This window comes from Pinus tabuliformis, chromosome 8 (assembly GCF_031772625.1).
Source record: "Pinus tabuliformis cultivar Carrire ecotype Pingquan chromosome 8, CPIR1, whole genome shotgun sequence".
In the NCBI taxonomy this organism is placed as follows: Eukaryota; Viridiplantae; Streptophyta; class Pinopsida; order Pinales; family Pinaceae; genus Pinus; species Pinus tabuliformis.
The window spans coordinates 1,964,145,416-1,964,160,383 of NC_142294.1; positions in this window are offsets into that span (position 1 = coordinate 1,964,145,416).

Consider the following 14,968-nt stretch of genomic DNA (forward strand, 5'->3'; position numbering starts at 1 on the left):
GAGTAAATAAATTGAAAATTTGTTTATGTTTCACTTTGAAAAGGTATTTTGCAACGTTTTTATCCATTTCAAACAGGTATGAGTAATGTTTGTGTTTTTGTGCAAAATAAAGGTTTATTCAGGCGAAATCTACCATTTTCGACAGAAGAACATGTAGAGTCATCTTTAAGCTCTTTTCTGACTCCTAAAACATGAAAAGATTGCCGAGTGTTTCTTTTAAACTCGTTAAAACGGAATTAAAAGACGGTCCCCTTACAACTCTTTTCCGACCGTAAAAACATGAAAAGATTGCCAGATTTTTGTCGTTTCAAATTCGATATTGGTTATAAAACGACGTGTCATTGATCGCTTTTTTACTTTTTCGGGTCAAAGGCTCTAATGACGAAAAGTACTCCTTGGTCGTAAAAGATCAAGCGGTTCTCTCAAGTATTATTTTATACTTTTTTCGGAAATGGGAGACACAAATGTACGAAGAAGGTTAACCTTGGAGTCTTCTTAAGTTTTTTCAGACTCTCTAAAATTGAAAAACACCGAGTTTCTCGTATACTGGACTCATTAAAATTTCACAGTAAAGGACCTGTTCAATTACAAACAGGAACGAACCACTCCTTCTTAGGGTTCGAATTTAAACTAAGTTGGACTCATCCGAAGGATGAGCTTATAATCAAGCAAATGTTATCCTCCTCAAGCTTGTCAAAAATAAAGAGGTACTTGCCAGAAATGGTGGGGGAAAAAAGAGAAAAATGAGCCTGTTTGTCATACTTTGTAACCACTCTTGAACATGACACTTTTATTCACCTGGGTTGGGAAATCCTTTGCCTAACAGTTGATCAAACCACATTGAAAGTATTCAGCCGGTTTCTGGGTATTAACTTTGGGTCAATTGTCACCAAACCATCTGTCGTGTCGTTATGTGTTCAAGAGGTCACTGCCAATAAGCCATTCATCTGCAAAATATCCGTCATCCATCTTGACCATCTCTGAGTCAGTCTTTGCAACTAAATTTCTTCAACTTGATCTATGATTTCGTGTTGTGGGCTTGCCTACGACGGATCGCTTTCTATCGACATCAGCTCATTATCTAGAAAGATGATCTAGGAATCGTCAGTACCTTGAGATCTGCATCCATCAATGGCAGGTTTCTCGCCTTTGACGACAGTTTACATCATTGACTTTCAATCAAAGGATTCCGTGACATTCTCAACATCAACACATCTATTCGCATCTCATGGACTGTACTGGGTACTTTGAGAGCCATTGACATTACTGGTGGTTTCTCTCACACTTGTTAACAGTTTACGTCATCGACTGGTAATCAAGTGGTTTCTACCATGTTCGACATCAACACATTCATTCGCATGGATAAAATCGTACTGTTTCGGGAAGTAGAAATGAAGACCCTAGATCTAGTTTCCACAATCCAGGCTGCGAGGAATTTTGTATTCATTATATAATGGAATATTCATAAATAGATGGCTGCGTCCATACTGTGTCCACATGAGTCTATACTTGTGATGTTTTACAAGATCATTCCTGTATCAGAACAATAGTTAGTTTCTAGTCAGTTTTTATCTGAGTATGGGAATGCCTACCTCAGCGATGATATGATCTCATATATATATCTTGCATTGAATGTTTTTACAGGTTCCAACCGGGTTCTCCACAAGATGATCCTCGAAATGATAAAGTACTTCACTCTTCCTAAATGATAAGAAATCCTCATCTACTACAGACTTTGCACTTTAGGGGGCAATCTGTTACACAAAAATATCGTCATCATGATTATTTGTAGTCAGTATGAGTCTATCATCACTTGTACTGTCCTCCTAAGCAAGTCTCAGACCTCAGCTCTTCAAATCAAGCTTTGAAAATGAGAGAAAGACATTAAAAATCAATGTAACTCTGGTTTCGCACTTTCTCTCATGGTCACCTGCGGTCCCGCACCTTTTGTGTACAAAAACTGCGGACCTGCCCGCTCTGTCCCTAACGGTGTAGGTGCGGACCCCTGTGAAAGTCAAAAGGCGCAAGTTTTATCTTAAAAAACTCACTTTGGGTTAATTCTAGAGGTTTCTAGAAGGAATTTTGACGTGGATTGTTCACTCTGAGGTGGTTCATGCATCCCAAAAGAGAAGGAGCTAATCCCTTGATGAGAGGAGCTATCCCTTTGAAGGAGGGCTTTATCCCTTTGAAGGAGGACCTAGTAACCTCCCTCCATTGCACTATAAATACAGGCACTGGGCTGGTTGCTAGGGAGGTTAGAAGCTGAACAATTTTGAGGGTAAATGCTGGTGAAATCAAGACTTCCTAGTTAAGCCTAAAGAGGAGAGATCACATACCTTTTTTGGTTTCATTGGGGAGTGAGTGAAACTTATCAAAGTAGAGGAGACTTCTTGCTGGACCCTGGGAGGAGCTTGTACAACATCAAGGCAAAGGTTGTAAGGTTCTTCTTCTTTTGAATTGATACAATCAAACTCATTTTTCTCAACAAGTATCTTATGTTATTTGTTCCATGGACTCCTTGACTTTCATGTTAAATATGTTTTATGCAATTGGCTTTTCAGGTGCTATTTAATTTGTTTGCCTTGTTTGTGTTTGTAGATTCGCGAAAAGGAGCTCATTTGGATCGAAGGAGCGAGGGCATCCAAAAGCTAGCGTTGGACCTAAGGTAGGCCCTAAAAACACTTGTTTGCTATTGTCTATTAAAGCATATTTAGAGAAAGATAGTGTCCGGTTGGTTTGCTTGCCATTAGGTCTTCTTTAGATTCTATGAAGGTCTATCTTGTCCGCAAGATCGACTTATTCCGTGTGACGCCCCGACTTACAGATTAGTACTATTAGGGCCCATCAAACCCTAATTCAGTTGTTACATGTCCTAATGAAGTCAACCATCAGAATGCCTCCTTCCCAAGAGATTCCATGATTGAAATCATCCAAAAATGGCCTCTAGGAAGATCATCATACGTGGGCCTTTATCAAGGCGCACTGCAGTGCAGCCCAGTACACTGCCATGGTGCATTGCAGTGCACTTGAGCCCTCTTTGGCTTGTTCTGGGTGAATTTGAGTGAAATATGCATTGGGGTTTGGAATATTCTTATCCATAGGATGCTTCTAGAAGTTTCCCAAGGCTATCCACTCCTTTGGGCTCGAAATTGGAGGAGGAAGGAAGTTAAGGAATATCAATCCCTTTATTCCTTCCTCCATGGAACTAAATCCTAATTTTGGGAGGGCATTCATTGTCACCATTTATGGCATAACTTCCTTCATTCACCTATAAAACGACCACTCATCTAAGTGATCAGGGGCTGGAAATCATTGAATTATAGGGAGATGTTGTTAGTATGAGACTTGAGTTGGTTTCAAGTATTGTAATGATGTCAAAATGTCTTGCCTGTTATGAGGAGAGGATGGGATTGACCTGGAAGAGTGGCACTGAATCAAGCAAATTGGGTTGTAACTCTTCCTTTTGCTAATAAAGTGTTCAAATCTTTTTCCATATGTTTGTATTGTTTATTGATGCTTTCATATGTATATTATGCACTTGATTCCATTTTATGTTTAATCAATAGATCATTATCATATTCTTTGATCGGTTTTTGTCTTCTGTCTGTGTGCAGGTACTTTTCAAGTGGATTAAGTACGGAAAGGAGTGACAGAATTGGTCAAGGGAGATAAGGAGTAAGCGAAAGCTTCAGGTAGGCTTCTTTACTGTCTTATTTAATCTGTTGGTTATAGAAAAAGTATAGAAATCTTTACACTATTGTTCTATGTTAGAAAATTATATATTACGGAGCAATGGAACACATAAAATATTGCAGAAATATAAACACAGAAAACACACAAAACAAGAGAGACACAGATATATGTGGTTCACCCAGTTTGGGCTACGTCCACCCCGAACAGCTAGTCCTTCCTTTCTATTATCCAGCAAAGTGAAGAGACACAACCTACAACAAATCCGCTGTAATATCCTCTGTTTTCTCTCACAATCTCACCTCTCTATTCCTCGCTCACAGAATACACATCTATCACACAGCCTCAAATACAATACTCTCATACAAAGAGAGGGGGTTGCCTCCTAGGGCAAAAAACCCTAAACTAAACATAAGTTCTACCGTCAGATCATCCGCCTAATGAACGGCCCAGATTGACTAGAAATTACTATACTTTTACAAGGCAATTTTACAGCTGTTTTTAGCTTCGGGGGCGCTTCCCCCGAAACCCCCCGCCAGGGGGGGGCTCCAAAAGGTCGCAGCCGCCCCCCCTGGACCCCCCCTGCAGCGAATATTTTACGGGCGGCGTTGCCGCCCCCATTTCGAACTGGGGTCCTATGTGGCGATACCTTTGAATATAGAAGATAATCAGGCTCCACACCCAACATTCTAGACTTAGCTACTAGTCTAGGAGTTTAGGCGTTTATCTGTAGACACTAAAACTTCCCAAAACAAGGAGTCTAAGGGGTCATAATATAATCAGAGCCGACATAACAATAATAATGTAAGGGCACAATAATAACAATAGTGGGCTTCTATGGGGCACAATAATAACAATATTGGGACTACATGGGCAACAATATAATAAGGGGTTACACTAGTAATATAGGGACCTAACAGATAGGGACCCTTGTAATGATCGCAATTTTGTTGGGGTTAACTTGTATCCCTTCCTTGGATATGGAATGGCCTAGGATAGTCCCTACATTCATAAAAAATCACATTTTTCAGGACTTATTGAAAGATTCATCTCAATGCATTTCTTTAAGACTTTACGCAGGCTAGAAAGAGCTTTCTGGAAATTAGAACCATAAGGAGTGAAGTTAGCCATGTATATCTCAACAGTGTCATGAACAAGGTCAACAAAGATACTCAAAATTTCCTTATGGAAGGTAGTAGGGGCATTACACAAACCGAATGGAAGGACCCTATAGGCAAAAGGTACCCCATGTACATGTGAATGTAGTCTTGTCTTGGTCCTCAAGGCTTATCTATATCTGGTTGTACCCACTAAGCTTATCTAGGAAGGAAAATAACATCTTCCCTACAAGGACATCTATGACTTAGTCAATAAAAGGAAAAGGGAAGTGGTCCTTTTTTGTAGCCTTGTTAAGTTCATGATAATCAACACAAACAATCCACTTCCCATTTTTCTTGCAGACTATAATGAGGGGGGAAACCCACTTACTATCTGAAATGGGGTATATGAACCCTATATCCATTTGCTTTTGTAATTCCTCTTTAGCAATGTCCTTAAGAGATGGTTTCATCCTTCTCTGGGGCTGGCACACATGATTGCATCCTTCTTTGATGTAGACATGATGTGTACGAACTAAGGGATTCACATCTTTAAACTATTTATAGTCCTAAGAAAAAAGATCCAAGTGTTGCCTCAATGCACTACAAAATTGTTCTTCCTACTCAACTGACAGGGGTTGATATTTAGAGTTATGTATGGGCTAATCTCTAAAACCTTGACATGTTCTACGTTAGGGTCAACAAATCACAAATCAATCCAAGGGTTACTCTTGGATTCCTTCATTAGTTCATCAAATGGCATGGAAGTGGGAGGATGATTCTATAAGTTATCATCAATAAGATCATATTCATCAAGCTTCCTCCCCCCATAGCAATCTCTATTGTGTTGACCGGGTAGAGGGATTCCTAATAAAATTCGGCCTCTTCCTCATCCTCTAATCATAAGGGCAAGTCATGCTCAATCGAAGGTTGAGCAGGAGGATACAACACAAGTTGTTTTGATATATGTTCATTCTTGATGGTCATGTTCCCAGCCCTACAACTAATGTAGGCATCAATAGTGGCCAACCAAGGTATTCCTAGGATGAGAGGGTAGCCATTAAACTTGTTCAAGGGCTTGAGGACAAGGAAATTAGTGGGGTACTCCCACAAGTAAATGGAGATCATTACATCCTCAATAACTCCCTTAGGATCTATTGTGGATTTGTTTGTAAGTTGTAGTATTGTAGTGGTTTTCCTCAAGGTACCTTGGAGGTTGAACTTGAGCATGGTTTCCTTGGCATCACATTGATTGCAATCCCAAGGTCAATCAAGGTATTAGGGACCATAATGTTATCTGTGCACATCCACTACTAAGCTACCATGGTCCAAGTATTTTGGGGAGATCACCCTCCTAAGAATTAGATCAGACAACTGCCCAACAACATTGATAGTGGGGGTATCTATTCTTCTTCTCCGAGACATTTTGAAGCAATAGTACTTGATAAGCTTGTTTTAAATGAGGACATATTTGATGGCCTGGAGAAGGGGTATTTTGACACACAATTTATTCAATTCTCCCAGATGTTTTACCTCTTCCGGGGTGTGTTTTTTAGGTTGGATCAACCTCTTAGGGTAAGGAGGTGCATTGGCTTAAGGGGGAACTTTCTTCCTTCTCTCCTTCAATCTCTTTAGGTGGAGAATGTGGGTGAACATTTGGAAGTACCTTCCCAAATTGAAGTTTGATCTATTAGATTTCCACAACATAAGTAGGATAGGATGTCTCCCCACTGTACACCTATTGTGCTTGCTTATTATTAGGGTTTGGATTGGGTTGGGTAGGATGTTGAGGAAGATGTCATTGAGGTTGTGTTGAAGGCATTAAAGTAGGAGGTTGGGTTTTTTGAGTCCTCCATCCTTGTGAGGAGTTTCCACATTAAGGAGATTGAGGTAGATATGGATGGAAAGGAGGGTTGATAGTTTGAGGAGGATATTGAGGAGCATAAGGCCAAGGAGAGGGGAAGGGCCATGATGGATGAGGGTAATGGTACCAAGGTTAGAAAGGTGAATTCTGATTTGGATTATAAGGGGGATAATGTGTACCTTGCATGCCCTGTTGATATGACTGAAGGCCTTGAGGCCTACTTTGGTTAACAAAGCAGAGTTACTCCAAACCAACTTCTACCCCTTGGTATACAACTTTTAGGCTTCACAGGGAAGAAAATTGATTTGTTGCATGGTTTTACTCACAGACATAACAAACTTCTATGACATTCAATGGGCACTCATTTCTAGGATGTATCTTAGTGCATCTAGGGAAAAAGATAGCTAACACTCTTTCTGCTTCCTCTTGCTTCCTTTTGATCTGCATATTATCCATCTATAGGGAAAAGGTATGCAACATTTCACTCTTGAAATCCTCCAACTTACTTCCTACCTCATGTTTGATGGTTGATGCAAAGGGAGATGAACTAATCAAACATTGACTAGACCTACCCTTTTTCCTAACATCCTTAGAGCGATTCCTGAATACTGTCATGATGTCATCATAAGGAAATTAGTAGATGTATCCTCCAGACAGCATGTTGAGGCTCTCCATTACATCCTCCCTGATCCCTCAGAGAAGAACTAGCTTGAGTGACTCAGGGTCAAGGGTACAATTAGCCCTCTTATAATTGAGTTGGAACCTTTCCTCATAGTCCTCTAAATATTCATCTGGTCCTAGGGTCATCATAAAGGTTTCCTGCTTTGTTTATTTGGACCTACAGTAATCCATGTACTTTTCATTAAAGGCTTGCTACATTTGGGCCTAGGTAGTGATGTTGCCTCTAGGTAAACCAATAAACCAGTGCAAGACTGCATCTTTCACGGTAGATGGAAACAACTTCAACTTTTTTTCATCAGAGGGATAGTCACAGGTCCTAAGGACAACAACAAATTCAAACATGAAGGTGTCAGGGTCTTCAAAGGTTAGGCCATGGAAATGTGGAAGGAAAACAAGACTTATATTCTTCATTATGACCTCCCCATTGGTTTCTCAGATAGGAAAAATCTCATTTTTTCTATTTTCAACCATGGTGTCGACAAGCAAGGTGGGATTTTCTTCTCCTATGGGTTCCTCAAAAATTTCAGGTTCCTCACCTAAAGGGTTTTCTAACTCCCCTATAGTCAGAGAGGGAAGTTCACAGTCACCAAATAAAAATGATGGTTGGTTGCTTGAAGGGGTGGGGGTTTTTGGTAGGAATTTCCCTTGACTATCCCTACTCCTATGAGGCATGAATGAAATAACTCAATTTTTTTTTTTTAATTTAATTTAATTTAATTTAATTTAATTTATTATTATTATTATTATTTTTTAATTTCTTCTATTTTCTCTTTTTTTGAAGCTTTCAAACCAATAATACTGATGCAAAATAGAAAGAAAAGAAAAAAACAACTTCTTAGTAGAAATAACACTTGGACACCTCCCTAGCAACGATGCCAAAAACTGATGAGCCCTGGTATTTCATCATGGATGTTTCAACTCTCAAGGCTCTCAACTTAAATTATCAACCTGAGGTTTGTACAAACTTAGAGGTGACCATTCTATATGCACAATATGTTAAGTTCTACTCATGTCACCCTCAATCATTGGATCATATCAAGGCATGCAGAGATCACTCCTTCAACTAACTACAAAGATAATTTCTATGAAAATGTATCATAATTGAAAGGAAATGAAAATTATTCTAACTGCACAAATGAAAGTATCATTCATTAAATGTAGAGGCTACTTGTAACTGAAAGAAAGAAAAAGGCTACACTAGTTGCATAAATAAACCATGCTACTCTATTTGCGAACTAATATAGTAACAATATATTCATAAAGAATGGATCATGTAAGCAGCACATGCCAATTTATCCAAGTAATTCTATCATGACATTTGTGTCTTTTGCAAAGAGGGACTTGAGCTTCCTTTATAGCATTGATCCTTCTCTTTATCTTAAAAATAGTCATTTATAATATATGCCTCATCACCAACATATATTATTGCTTCTTTCTAGAGTCAAATATTTCAAACTTAGCTATTTGACATCATATTTCAAACTTCTGAGGTTATGACTGAGATTCCTTGTTGATGAAATCATAATATTTGTGTGCAGGACTCCTTGTGAAGAAGATATGCTTCAAGGATTTGTGACACTTTGATCAAGTCACAGAGTGGTTGCATTATCAAACATAAATGTAAATTGACTTGAAATTTTACCGAGGTCATTTATTTGACCTTCTAACTTTAGAGGTCTGAGGCAAATATATATACAAGATAATATTGCTTCAATAGTCCAAGATAGGGTCAATTTAATTGAAAATGATTTCATCATTAGCTAAATAACCCTTTATAATTGGCTAAGGAAACTCAGATTTTCTTAGAATTTTCGGCCTCTGGAAAATTCCTCTAAGATTTTGATACTGCCTATAACTCACTTCTAAGATTGAGGTTATTAACCTTTTAAATAGAGGATTAGGATCTCATATCCTTCAAGAATGACTCATAGTTCCCTTTTAACAATGAAGCTGACCTTAAAAAAAGATTCAGATAAGGAATTTTAAAGGCTTGGATTAGGGCTTATTTTCCTTAAAGAAGGAAGGCTTAATAGGGTTGCTCTTAACCGATAACTCTAATACCATGTTTATTTTCACATGGCATTCTTTACCGATAATTTATTTTTATGTTTTTAACTAATCGTTTTGCGCATTCTTAAAAATTATTACATCATTAATAAAATTATACATAAGACATCAACAATGATAGTAAAACCACGAAGAAGAAGCCAAACCCTAAAAAAACCCACAATGCGGAAAAACCCAACCAACCTTTACCTAAGAGAATTAATGAAAAAAGAGACACATCAAAGTCAACTAACCAGTAGGATGACCAACTAGTAAAGATCAAGTCAACCATCCACATTTTTGTTCAAAGAAGCTTTGCAACAAGGTCAAGAACACATCCTCCAAGTCTGTATCAAAACTCACACTATGCAACAAAGATCAACCTCTTTCCACAAAAAGTCAACCATAGGATTCTTGACCCTTTTCTATAACATATACCTCAGGGTCTCGACCCCTTTACCTCATACATATGCCTCAGGGTCTCGATCCCTTTACTTCAGATCTATGCCTCAATGTCCCAACCCTTTACCTCATATATATGCCTCAGGGTATCGACCCTTTACTTCAGACATATGCCTTAGGGTCTTGATCCCTTTCCTTAGATACAACCTTAGAGTCTTGGCCCCTTTCCATAGAGCTATAGTGCTTCAGATCTGCGAGCTATTAGTATCTTTGCCTCAAATCAACAAGTTATCTTGCCTCAGATCAACGAGTTATCTTGCCTTAGATTAGATCCAAATTTTTGTCTTTTAGAGAGAGGATATGCTCTATTTATGGTTGTTCATCCATGCAAAGGGGCATGCTTCTTGGGGAGGTTCACTTTATCCTTGGAGGTATGACTTGGTCTTTGTGGATGTAAAATTGAAATTCAAAATTTATCATTTTCCCACTCTTTGATGACTCTTATAATATTTTTCTTTTGAATACAAAATAATTCTTTCTCTTGCAAGCATTAAGAACATGCTTCATATAATTTTCTTTTACAAATATAATTCATTTTTTAGTCCTATAAGTACAAATTAAAATATTATGAAGATTGACCATAGCTACAAAATTGAACAAAAATCATTGTGTCAACCAGTGTGAACTCGATACCATTGAATTTGAATATAACCAAAAACCACCCTAAAAACCAGAAAAATCACAAGTTGAAAGTTAAAGGCTTCGAAGATGTCCCACAAAGATAACCATTAGAATCCCCTAATAAGAGGCTCATAAGACACCATTACACAGTATGTCCAAGAAATCAAGAGCACTTCGTAATCAAGATCATCACAAAAATTGACATCCCAAAAAATATATCGATTGATAAGACAAAATTAAAATAATAACTTCACTAACAAAAGTAACCTCCTTGTGATAATACAACTCGCCCAACTAGTAATCCACCTTTGCAACAATTTACAGTGCCAAATTGTGCATCCAAACCATAGTACTTGAAATATAACCTGGAACTACCTTGAAGTCCAAGAAAAACACAGTAGAGGAAAAAAGAAAAAACACCCCACGGATTCTCCATAAGGTAAAATCACTCAACATACGCTCAAGATAGGTCCAAAAGGCACAAATGGAAGTGTGCAATATGACCATCGGTAAAGGATTTTCAAGAAAGATGAAATTTATTTTCCATACAGAGATGATAACCCATAATCCACACTTCCAATGTCACAAACATTATGTAAACTAGAGTGTTCCAACCTTCAACATAAACAAATATCACCATCACCTCGATTGAGCCTTGCACAATACTGGTGATACCATCCCACTATGGATTGGTGGTTCTTCTTCTATCCAATAAACAAATTGGCCCTAACTTAAACTCAACATAATCACAAATAAATAAATTTTTAAAAAAATGATAAATTTATAAACCTTTTATAGGTCTCATTATAAATTTGTTTTATAGAGCATTGAAAATAAAATAGTAATAAATAAATTATATATAAATATTTATTTAAATGTGTTAAATAATAATAAATGAATTATATATAAGTTGTTATTTAAATGTTTTCCTAAGCCATAGTCTAACTAGACTGCTTTTTTTCCCTGAAAATCATAGAAATTTCAGCCATATTTTGATAAATTCCCGCAGGGATTTTTCAAAATCCAAGTTATAGTTGTCAAACTTCAATATTATGGGTGCCCCAAAGGTTTTTGATTGTGTTGAATCCATTTTCACCATCAAACATGATTTAAACATTTCTTCTGCAAGATTTGTTGATTTGTTTTTCCCAGATTCCGTCCACTTTTGACTATCCGGGCAATTCCTCCGCCTCGGTAGACTTGTCCGTTTTCCTAATGCATATGTTTATTCGGGAAGATATCGTGAATATTTACGCATGATGTGTTTCCTAAAGTAAGAGCGAGCGAGTATTTACATTTCATATAGATATTTTTTAAGGTTTTATTTCATTATGTTTTTATTTCCAATTAGAAGGTAAGACAGTTCTTTTCACACATACACACACACACACATATATATATATATATATATATATATATATATATATATATATATATATATATATATATATATATATATATATATATATATAGGAGAGAGAGAGAGAGAGAGAGCGCAATTAATGTAATTTAGAAATTTATTTTTTTCTTGAAAGTTTTTTCGATTTTTAAGAATTTTCATTTTAGAATGATTATGAAATATAATAAAATAATAATGAAAATTGATAGCATTTCATCTCTTTAAAAATTTAATCAATTAATAATTTAAGAGAAAAGATATCAAATGAGTGTAAACCAATTTCACCCTTCTAACACAATCTTATCATGCATAAACCAAATAAAAAAATCACTTTATGACAGGAAGAATTTTCGCTCCAAAATCTACTTTATCTTCTTCAATATTAGTGTTAAAACCATTATAATTTTAGCATTAACTTATGTCAAATTAAGAAGACATATAACTGTTGGAGCTTACCAAACCATGAATAAATAGTTAACTAAAAAATAGTTGTAATAAGACAATTTTATATACATGAAAACTTCAGACATATAAAAATATGAAGTTAGTGTACATACCATAGCCTCATCCCAAGGCTAATACAATCCTCTATCTGTCCAAAACCCTATCTAGGGAAAACCAAAAAAGCCCTAGCTAATATCAAATATTTTCTATAAGCTAGCAACAACACTAACAAGCCCTTAGGAAGTCATCTCTTGTTCTTCTTCATTACACTAAGTACAATCTAAGGTTTAATCACAAAACCCTAGCTCTAATATCTATAAGGCATGAAACCCTAACCCTAGTATTCAATATGCTCCCAAAGCTTTAATAAACCCTAACACCTCCAAGATAAGAAAGAAATTACAAAGATAAAGTACAAAGAAAGAGAAAGAGACAAGTGTGTTATTCTACTCACATATTTAACACAGGAAGATCAAGCCATAATATGTTATGAGATCATCGTCTCCAATGTATAGCTAACAAGAACAAACCCAATCATCTCACAAGAGCAAGTTCTTAATAAGGACATCATATCTAGTCTTCATAACTTCTCCTAGGGTTTCCTCATGAACCCTACTATCTTAGCCCTAGAAGAGAAGCACAAAGTACAATTATGATATTATATGAAAATACCCTCTCCTTGCTCTATATATGTGAGAGGTACAAATGACCAACATATGTGGGCTTCAACCCTTATAAGCAACCTACAAAGATACAATTAGGATCACACATGCAAAGCTCCAAAGTGATGTTGTACATAATCAAGGATTTATGAAAGAGTGTTTTATGGGATGTGTCAAGTGCTCCTCGTCCATGCCTCCAAATAATTCAACGCTCTTCCTAAGCCATGTGTTCAATTGGGTCTAGTCCCCTTGTGTTGGGTGCAGTATTTAGGGATATTTCAAGCACCTTTTCCCCTAATTTTGGCTATTTCTCTCCACTGAATCCATTAATCCCTTGACACAATGACACTCTCCTTGGTCAAAAAGAAGTCTTTTTCTATGACATATTATTATGCCATTTTTGTTGAGTATCAAAAGAAACAATGTCTTTTTGAAATGACTAACCAGGGAAATTGTAGAAGATTTCTTCTATATGTTTTCTTTCAGGTGATGCTGTAATTATCAAGGATTTTGGTCAGAAAATGGTTGTCGTTACATGTTGTTACACCTCAAATATTGTTGCTACACCGTGATGCTGCTACAAACTGTCAAAGATCGAGGTAGTCATTCTAGATATATTTGTGAATACTGTGAGCTATAACTTTATACACAACGTTGAAAATATCTGAGTAGTTATAGCTATGAAAAGTGGTGTAACTAAAATGGATCCTTAATTGGAAACTGGTTGTAAAAATTTCTATTTTATTTCATTTCCGTTAAAATGATCAACATGATAACGATTCTCATGACTGATTCGTTCCCTAATTTCGGGGCTCTGTAAGACTTTATAAGGGGACCCATCCCTTGGAGAAGAGGATGAGAGTTTTTGAGACAACACTGCTATTTTGATCTTTTAACTTTCAACCATTTTAATACAGTAAGTACTTGGTGATGCTTTTACTATTATTGTGTTGAATTATTAAGTAGCCTCATTCCATTCTTGCACCCTGCTAGGGAGGAAGGCCCCTCCTCTTTAGCAAGGATTGCAGTATTAATAGTTTATATATTTTCTTAGATGTGTATGTGAATTTTATAATGTTGTTGCATATATTGTGGAACAAATGCATTTCTATGTTCGGATTTATGGTATATTGTTTATATTATTGTTGTGAGTCAATCAATAAATATTTGGCACGCCTATTTCTTTTCTGGAACTTATGTAGTGTGAATTTCTTCCTTGCTGAATGAATTTCAATTACGTAGTGTGTTTTTCGATTTCTGCAAGTGTGAATTTCATTTTTACAAGAGTGTTTTCAAAATTCTACATATGTGTTCAACGCCATCTTTTTGTTACCTGGCTGAACATGTATCGATATAGACAATGCTGACTAATTTGAAATAAAAGACCTACCCTAGTTGACAATTAATGTTTGTGATTCAACGATTTTTTTAGCATGATAAAATTGACCAAACATTTTGGTGCCATTGTCAGGGAAGGCAGTTGACGATACAATCATCCATCGTGTTTCTTGTTAGTATACTGTTTCTAAGTGCGCAGGTGTTGGGCAGTAAGATGAGAGGTAAGAAACTGTGCGTCGCTCTAACATACCTGAGTGGGCTCACCGTTGTGATCATTAGAACACTTAAGGTGTGCAAAAGTTTTTGAAAGTTCTTTTTAGAAGTGTCAATTTTACAGACGATGGGCGGTAAGACAAGAGGTAAGAACCTAAGCATCACTCTAACATACTTGAGTGGGCTCACCACTGTAGTAATTGAGGCACTTAGAGTGTGAAATAATTGAACATAGGGTCCATGTGTAGGGTGTATGGATAAAGAACACATAAAACATAGCAACTCTAATAAATCTATAGGGAAAATAGGCCATAAAAGGAACAAGAAAAATATAGATTTAGGGAGGAAAAAATTTATTCAGGAATTAATCTCAAAAGTAGAGAGAGAGAAGTCAACTTTGCAGAAGGAAACAAGAAAAAATGGTTCGCAAAACATGTTACTCCCATATCAA